At 35.3% G+C, this 10000-nt stretch overlaps 1 protein-coding gene across 4 annotated transcripts in view; it reads left to right on the top strand.

The window, feature by feature from the left end:
• Window positions 1-3172: 3172 nt before the first annotated feature.
• Window positions 3173-10000, top strand: part of LOC106868734 (uncharacterized) — a 347617-nt gene continuing 340789 nt past the window's right edge. For 3 of the 4 annotated variants that reach the window (XM_089358357.1, XM_089358358.1, XM_089358355.1), the window contains exon 1: window positions 3173-4472. The gene's annotated coding sequence lies outside the window, so the exon portion shown is untranslated. Of the gene's footprint in view, window positions 6061-10000 lie in introns of all 4 variants that reach the window. The other variant, XM_052971026.2, reaches the window with a different exon arrangement.

Below are 10000 nucleotides of genomic sequence, written 5' to 3'. Positions count from 1 at the left end.
TATGTTGACAGATTTGCACTTAAAATTCCTGGGCTTTTAATCAAAACTTGTAAGTTACTATGGTGACAACACTTCCTATCTATCTATCTATCTATCTATCTATCTATCTATCTATCTATCTATCTATCTGTTTGTCTGTCAGTAAGTCTGTCTGTCTGGTTGGGTGTCTGCCTACTTGCCTGTCTTTCCCTCTCTCTCACAGTATATTTCTCTCTTAACAACAACTTTTTCTCTCCCCTTCTTCCCTCTTTCTACATATATGCTGTGGCGGACAGAAGGACAGAATTCAGCTTTACTTTCATAATATAAGAGTTATAACACACTACCATCCTTATATAAAAAATTTCCAACTAACTCACTGACTCCTCGAACAATCAATATAAAATGAGAACTTCTTGCATTAGCTGCCAATCGTGTATACATACATATATATATATATATATATATATATATATATATATATATATATATATATATATATATATATCTGTGTGTGTATGTGTGTGTGTGTATGTGTGTGTGTGTGTGTGTGTGTGTGTGTGTGTGTGTGTGTGTGTGTGTGTATGTGTGTTAGTGTGAGCGTGTATGTGTGTACATTCGCGCACACATGCACACATATAGTTTCCTGAAACGGAGTGTTTTTCTGGCGTCTCGAGTTTCACGCCACTTGGATCGTCAGGTGAGAACTGTAACAACTAAGTTTGACGATACATCTAAATTCGCTGTGGGAGTGTCTTGCTTGTATCAATTCATTAGCTTTCTGTTTTTGCTGGTTGACCGTTATTTTTCTGTTCCGCTATTGGTTATCTTTTTGTGTGGCACGGTGTTTACATTCCTTGTAGGTGTTGATAAGTTTGTGTTTTTAAATTTTGCTATTGCAGAATCTAATTAATGATGTTTTTTAATGTTTTTAAATCAAGTTTGTTTCGATATGCTGTTTGTTAAATTTTGTTTTGGTGCGTATCATATCATATTTACAAATATTGTTTGGATGGTTTTCTAGATAAGAATTTTGTTTTGATCAAAGTTATGGGCTTGATCGATTTGATTGATTAGTTTGTTTGCGAAAAAATGTAATTGTAAAATTCACTAAGGACTTCTTAAAAATTATGTTGGAATTTCTGATATTTTCAGTGGTATGTCATGGTTTAGTGACCTTTCTGAGTATATTTATTTAGAATTTTGTTTTAGTCGGGAATGAATGGTATTTTGGTATAGCGTGTTGAAATGGCTGGTTAAATCAATTAAACACCTTTGTTTGTTAAGGTGTGGTATATGTGTTTTGAATTATATGTTTTACGTGTTTAATCGCGCATGTGAGTGCGCGCATGCGTTGTTGTCTGGGCTTGTTTTTGCCTTGTTTATCGAACAGTTGGTGTTGTATGTTTGTTTATGGCTGGAGCTTTTACTAATGATTTGGATTTTTATTTAGGTCAGAATGAAAAAAGTTCTATATGGGATCGGTGATTGATATAGCTTATTGATATTCTCTGCTAAGATAATTAAAAATTCATTGGAGATCATATCGCATTTGAATAATAGATCCTCAGGAGTGTTCGTTTGTGTGTGGGTTGTGGTCGAGGCTTGCTTTTTATCTTTTATATAGGTCACCATACACTTGATTTTTAAAAATATGCCTTCGTGTATATATAAGAGTTCTGTACCAGTTTAATTTGAATTAGACATTTATAGTTTGATTCAGACGGGATAATTGGTATGGTTCTGATCCTGAAAAAAATGCACTGTATTATATTCAGCTAAATTCAGAGTATATCTGAGATTCCATAGTGTAAACCAAATATGTGTGGATGTGCTAAATAATGTCCGCAAAAATAATTCTGAAGTTTTGAGCATGCGCATGTGTGTAGGAGGTAGATTGGTGGTTGTCTATATGTGGACTATATTTGAAGATGAAGTAATTTTGCAGCCGGATATAAATGACATTGTAGCAGCTGTAAAGTACTTTAGAACAAATGGTTTACATAAAAAAAAAAATTTTAAATCCCAAAAAGCAATTTGAGCTAAGGGAAATAATTCAAATAACCCAGGGACATGGGTTGTGATAAAACGCGTATGTTTGCGTGTACTGATGCAAAAAATTCTTAATGAATTGAATTTTTCCTTTTAGCTAGAGAAAGAGAGAGAGCGCGCACGAGAGAGAGAGAGAGAGTGAGCGAACGAGAGAGAGAGAGAGAGAGAGAGAGAGAGAGTGAGCGAACGAGAGAGAGAGAGAGAGAGAGAGAGAGAGAGTGAGCGAACGAGAGAGAGAGAGAGAGAGAGAGAGAGAGTAAGAGAAAGAACGCACACGAAAAGGAGAGGAGAGAGAAAGAGGGCTCACGAAAGAGAAAGAGAGACAGAGATAAATAGATAGAGATAGATAGCTAGATAGATAGATAGAGAGAGAGAGAGAGAGAGAGAGAAAGTGAGAGAGAGAGTGAAAGAAAAAGCGTGAAATAGAGTGCGTGTATGTGTGTGTGTGTGTGTGAGAGAGAGAGAGAGAGAGAGGACTGGGGCGAAAACCTACCTGCATTCGTTAGGGGGAGATAATTTCAATAAATTAAGTATTAAAAAAAAATTCACGCTTAAGAGTTAATCCGATTTTGTAAGCAGAAATAGTTCTTAATTGTTTGAAATTATTTCTCTTTTTCTTTGTGATTCACCAACTATGGATGATAAAAGATTTTGTTTTATTTCTACAATTAAAAGGAAAATTTCTATTCATTGAGAATTTTTTGCGGACATTATTTAGTTCATCCATACATATTTGGTTTACGCTGTGGAATGTCTGACATACTCTGAACTTTGCTGAGTCTGGTATAGTGCTTTTTTCTTTCAGCATCAGGACCATACCAATTGTCCTGAAGGCTTTGGAAATTAACCAGAATAACAAAGGTATATTTTGTGCGTTCAACATAACCAAGATATATTTACGTATTTCTTATAAATATCTAAATTACAGCAATTACCTGAGATTTTGAATACGCCCAATTTTGGCTGATAATTACTTTAAAAGACGAGCACTAATAAGAACAAGAACAACATCGTTCATATTCAGTACCACCACCTCCCCGAGCCCTACCACTTCAACTTCTATGCTAAAACCACCACCACCACCGCCACCACCACCACCACCACCACTAACAACAACAACAACAACAACAATAATGACGACGACGACAATAATACCAGCTACAACAAACTTGGTGTAATTACTTTACACTGTTGTATGAACAAAGATCTTTATTGGATTTGGCCAGACTGTAGGGCATGCGTAATGAAACACAAAGGTTTTGAAGCGTCAGCGAGGGAGAAATAATCTGATCGTTTGACAAACTAGAAATAGCAACCAAAATATCTCTTAAATAACAGGGTACTGTCTTAAAAAGGAAAAATGTAGACATTCGAATATTGTGTCTATAAGAAAAAAGAAAAAAAAGAAATAGAAATAGTGGAATGGCTATAGCTAGAATGCTTTAAGATCACTGAGGTCTACTGGATAATAGTTGACCTACAGCTAAACAATAAGAGCAACAATATCGACAACGAATGTTTTGACAGACAGCGCAGTACATTCTTAGGTTTACGACCTGTACATGTCTCCTCACATAGAAGCACTCAATTTAAACAATTTATTACTCGGTATTTTTACGTACTGAACCAACACGCGACATCTTGGAAAATGAGTCGCTTCAGTTTTTGTTGTTGTTGTTTTCAGTTCTTGAAACTGGTAAAAAAAAAAAAAAAAAGAAGTAAAAAGAAGACAGCGAGCAATGCAAGACAGAAATAATACGAAAAACGAACAGAAAATGAAAAAAAGTTGAATGCACATATACAGTCCTCTTTACACAACTATACACGCATGTGCACATGTACACACGCTCACAGATGCGAACGAGCGCTCACACAAAGTAGGCGAAAGCTTACATGCAACATAATAAAACTATGACGAAGCTATATACAAAGATATACGCGAACAGAGATATATATTTTTTCCTATAGCGCATATACATTCAAGCACGTAGGATAGTATGCACACACACACACACACACACACACACACACACACACACACACACACACACACACACACACACACACACACACACACGCACACACACACACACAAAGTTACATGCAAGAGAATTCAAAAAATACATTAGATAAATACATTAGATATTGATGCACACGTAAAAAGCAAAAATGCTAGCAGATCCTCGCTAGAACGAACGGAGATGACACACAGCAAAAGAAATATCGTCTCTTGCACATATACTTACTCACCGGGCATTAAACACACTCATTAAGGAAACAAGAAAAAAAAAGAAGGAAAAAGTAATAGTAGTAGTTATGGTGATGGTGGTGGTGGTGGTTGTGGTTGTGGTATTAGCAGAGGAAGTAGTCGTGAAGAAGGAACAGAAACATAAGAAGGATAAGAAGAAAAAATACGATCAAGAAAGAAGAGAGTGAAAGAGGTAACTAGATTAAGATAAATATATAATTAATTGTTCATTACATGGCTTTGTTGTGTTGCTTATCTGGTCCAGCATTTTTTCGAATTCATGCAGTTTGACAAATGCAAACACGCATACACAAATGCACACTCACACACACACACACACACACACACACACACACACACACACACACACACACAAAAATAGTAAGTGGGAGCGAGAGTAAGAGTGAGAGGGAGAGAGTGAGAGAGAGATTATGTGAGAGAAAGTTTAGCGAACGTTTGTGTTTACAAACGAAGTACTCAATGCATGAAATAGTGTATATTTTATTAGCATTTGGAGATTCTTGGTTCCTAAATCTAAGTTTCACGGTACAGATTATTCAAAAGATTGAAGTTGGGAAGTAAGCAAAAAAAAAAAAAAAAGGAAAAAAAAAATCAGAAACACATCGCAATATGTCTTGTGGGCAAAATTTGATTGCTTATCGAAATAAGAATCGGCTGGAAAGTATATCACGCAATCTATTCGATTACCATAACAGAAAAAAACTTTAAAATAAGCATTTTCGCATTAGTATCATACATCTCATAGTATCTTTAAAAAAAATAGCGTTAAGATGAGTTGCAGAAACATCAAAATGGTAACTGCTTACATAGCCAATCTAAAAAAAACAAAAAACAAAAAAAAACCTTCCATTGCGAACACGCAAAACTGTTAACACTTTATGTAATTTCAGGAATCCTAATCTACTTTCTCAATTATATGTGTTTTTCCAATGGATTGGAAAATCTACGTAACATTTTTCTTGCTAATATCAGTGAAAAAAAACAAACAAAAAAAAAACAAACAATCTAGGACTTATAGAAAATCACTTTTAAAAGATTGTGCCAAATTTATGCATCCAGACACGCAGAAATTTATCTTACGACGTCACTATCTAAATATATCGAGAATTTACCACGCCGGGCGAAATGCTTAGCGGTATTTCGTTTGTCTTTACGTTTTGAGTTCAAATTCCACCGAGGTCGACTTTGCCTTTCATCCTTTCGGGGTCGATAAATTAAGTACCAGTTGGGTGCTGGGATCGATGTAATCGACTGGCCAAAAAATTTCGGGCCTTGTGCCTAAAGTACAAAAAAAAAATTAGAATCAATAGAACAGGTATCCCTCTACATTAACAACTCTAGAAGCTGTGTTTTTCTCTCTCAAAGAAATATAACATGCTATTACCGAATCTTGTAACTTTAAACAAAAGATCGGAAATGGTGCATTCTTGTAGATCCTTCTCTCGATGTTTATTGAGGGATTCCCAACTATCAAGTGACTAAAACAGTTTATTTACCACATAATGGATCTGCTACACACGTGATACTGAAAATATGGAAATAAAATCAATTTCTTAAAATGAATAGATGATGTATCTACGTATGATAAAGAACAAGATGAGTGTATGACACATTTTTTAATGGTTTACGGTTACTAATCAAATCTTGGTATTTCGATGTGTTTCCGAATATTTTTGTTACGATATTGTCACGCATTTTGAATAATCACTGACGTGAAACTCAGAGCTACAAAAGAAGAAACTTCGGCTTCTAGTAATTCGGTAAGATGATTTTGAACTTTATTTTCAACATTAATTTAGTTCACTCGAACGCACTTCTAAATTTTTTTTTAACAAAATAAACCGAGTGTTTACTGATGTTCCGATACTTCCATTTCATCGGTTTCTACACAACGGTGAATATATATAAACAGTAAAATGTTTCTACAATTCGCTTCAGTATCGCATATGTACGTGATGAATGTATAGATATCTGTATAGCTCTATGACCATGCCAGAAACATGATCGTATCCAGAAAAGCTATGGAAAAAAATATATTGCAATATGTAACCTGAGATTTTTTTCGAGTGCTTCTTGGTTTTAGCTGCGCTATATCATTATAGTTTGTTATATTATTCCTCAAAACAGAAGACGAAGAGTTAGCAGTGTCATTTGCTCACCAGAAAAAATGCTTAGCAGTGTGTCGTCCGTCTCTATGTTCTGAGTTCAACTTCACTTTTCATTCTTCCGGGGTCGATGAAATAAGAGCCAGTTGAGTACTGGGATCAATGTATTTGACCAGCACCGCGTCATACCTTACAGAATTTCAGGTATTGTACCTAGAGTAGAAAGGATTATTACATACATACATACATACATACATATAGGGTTTTTGTGGTTATCGTCACTGTCAACAATTTTGTTCCAATTGTTTTCAAATTTGGTATATGGATTAAGTTTTGTATACTAATTATGAAGATGAAATTCATTTCCCCCATAAATTCATAATTAAAATGTTATTAGCCTTTAAAATTTGCAAAATTTGGGCATTTTAGCCAATCAGAAGCTAGTATTTTACACATCACCATGAAGTTCTGTTAGTATGTTAAACAAAGAAGCACCACGTATTCCATAGCTGATTGAAAAGAACTCTGTTTCCATAGTAACGAAAGATGCTGCGCATGCGCACAAGGAGTGCAATCACCAAATTGAGTGTAATCAACGAACTGAAAGTAATACGGTTCTATATTTAAACTGAAAGTACCTGGGCATCTTTGAAGCGTCGAAACAAACGTCAGTGTGGGACACACTGTTCCATGTTTGACCCTTATCTTTGTGAATTTATATGGAGGAGATATGAGAAAGATAATTTATTTTATATAGTCCTAGAGTGTATTGCAAACTTTCGTTCTCGTGTTTTTTAACTAATAAATGTCTGTTTTAAGCAATGCTCTGACTGTTATTTCTAGCAACTCCTGTTGGTTTGCTCGTGGCTTTTAAATATTCAATTTGTTCGCGAATCTTTGAATATTTTTCACTGTTTAATTCAAGGTGGTGCTCCGGCTGGCTGCAGACTAATGCCTGAAGCGAGTAAAAGAAACATAAAAAAAGATTAGTGTGTGTGTTTGTGCGTGTGTATACATAGATATATTTCGTTTGTGTTATGTATGTGTATATATATATATACGTATTTTATGTCTGTTCGTGTTTATGTGTTTATACGCACACACAACCACACACAACAGAAATCTCTGTAAACTTATACTAATAATTATGGATGCTATATTTATATTCACTCGTTTAATGTTTTGACATGCCGGTGGCCACCCCGCTTTGTCGCTGTGACAGATGATGGAAGAGGCAGCGAACGCGCTGTTTTCTGATTGGTTGAAAATTATGAAAATTATCAAACTTTGAACACCTGTAACATTTTGCAAAATTTTTCTGGATTAAACGAATAACAAATTCGGATTCAACGTCAAAAATTACATCTATATGATACATTAAAAAATCTTTTTAAAGATTTCGATATGCAGTAACGATAACCACAAATATCCTATATATATATATATCAATAATATACATGCATATATACATGCATATATGTACATGCATACATGCATATATACATGCATATATGTACATGCATACATATATATGTATATATAAGCGTAGGAGTGGCTGTGTGGTAAGTAGCTTGCTTATCAACCACATGGTTCCGGGGTCAGTCCCACTGGGTGGCATCTTGAGCAAGACGGAAACTGAAAGAAGCCCGTCGTATATATATGTATAGTCTGTCATACCGGCCATGACGAAGGGAAATAGCCCTGAAACTCGAGTCGCCTTTATATATTTATATTTATATATTTATATATTTGATCCTTTATATTGAACACTCAATATTTCATCTACATTCAATACTTTCTTTCATGGTGCCATCCATTTTTATTTTATTTTATATTGTATATTGTATATTATATTATATATTGTATATTCCATATTCTATACCCCACATTAGTTCTGCAGGAATATAAATAAAACATAAAAAACAGACAGTGTTGGAACTCTTTTAAACAAAATAATATATATGTATATATATATATATATATATATATATATATATATATATATATATATATATATATATATATATATATATATATATATATATTTATACACACACAGGTATATGTACTCACACGCACACATTCATAATGCCTGCACACACACGCGCGCGCACACACACATGCATGGAATGATATATTGAGAGTGAAAGAGAAACAGAAAGAACACTTAATTTTAACTATGTTAAATTCAGAACATTACTATTCTCTACTTTTCATTTCTCATTGGCGGTTTTCGTAGCAGTTTCTGAGAATGTTATAGTTTGTTTGAAACACTAACTTTTCCAGGTCAATCAACGTTTATTTTTAACATAGCTTATTTTAAGATGAAATGGCTGATGCTGGCATATATTACTGACATTTTATATTTGGTAAAGGTAATCGGATCTGTGTTTGTTTATGGTGACAACCGCTGGAATTGAACTTTTGATCCTTAGCTCCAGTTCTTTTTTCTTTTTAACAAGTAGCGATGGTCTTTTTAACGTTGTTTAAGTGCTGACTTTTTAAAATAGTGTTTGAATATAAATATAGCATCCATAATTATTAGTATAAGTTTGCCGAGATTTCTGTTGTGTGTGGTTGTGTGCGCGTATAAACATGTAGGAAAATGTGTGATTGGCACTTGCTGGGTGTTTCACAATTCCATACATAGTTCATGGAAGGAAAAAGGTTAAATGAGTATAGGTGCCAGAAGGAAAAGAGAGACACAACCGGTAGAATGTTTAAGAGAAGATTTTATTTATATGTTAACATGTGTGTCTGTGTGTGCGACTTATATACATAATAATAGACAGGCCGTCATGTATACAAAGTGTATGTGTAAAACATAGATGTATGCGTGTGCAATAAGTACAGAGCATAGAAAGATGTCAATAATGACGTTAGAAGAATGTTCAGACACTAGGATGATAAATATCAGTTCGTAGTCAAGGTACAAGTAGTTGAAGTGCTGTATCAAGAAGTTGTGGTGGCAATGCAGAGCCGGGAAGAGGTACATGTCGTGTAAGAAGTTGTGGCTTCAGTGCTGCTGCTGGTTACTTGTTGCAGGAGGTTGTCGCAGGTTGTATTTGCTGTTAACCATGGTGAAGTAATTCACAAACAGTGTGGAGATAGAACCTGTGCGAAAGTTGCTGGTTGGTGTGTACGTAGAGAGATGACGTTGACGCTAAGAAGCTGGGGGCGACGAAGATGGAGGTCCTGAATGCTGCTGGACGAAGTGTTGATGAGTTTCCATGTGGCTGCTGTTGTGTCGTCGCTGGAACTGGCCGTGTGCTCTGTGGTCAGTGGCTAGACCTCAGAAGGTCTGGAGCCAGAAGACGTTCTAGATGGCGTAAGCTAGCATTTTATATCGTGGTGTCGGCTCACCGGAAGTTTAGAAAAGACTTTCTCACGTGACCTTATCTGAAGGCTGCGATTGGTTGGGTTGCATCTTGGCACGCAATAGAGCAAGAGACAAATTGCGCCAATACCAACCAATCAGAGTGGTGGTCACAACAGGGTCCAAAGGTGCGGCCGAAGGTTAGCTGTTATCTACTACGTCCGTATTCATGTATATATAACAGAGAGAGAGAGAGAGAGAGAGAGAGAGAGAAAGAGA

Source organism: Octopus bimaculoides, chromosome 10 (assembly GCF_046866305.1).
Source record: "Octopus bimaculoides isolate indiv1 chromosome 10, ASM4686630v1, whole genome shotgun sequence".
Classification (NCBI taxonomy): Eukaryota; Metazoa; Mollusca; class Cephalopoda; order Octopoda; family Octopodidae; genus Octopus; species Octopus bimaculoides.
This window is presented reverse-complemented; position numbering and strand designations above follow the sequence as displayed.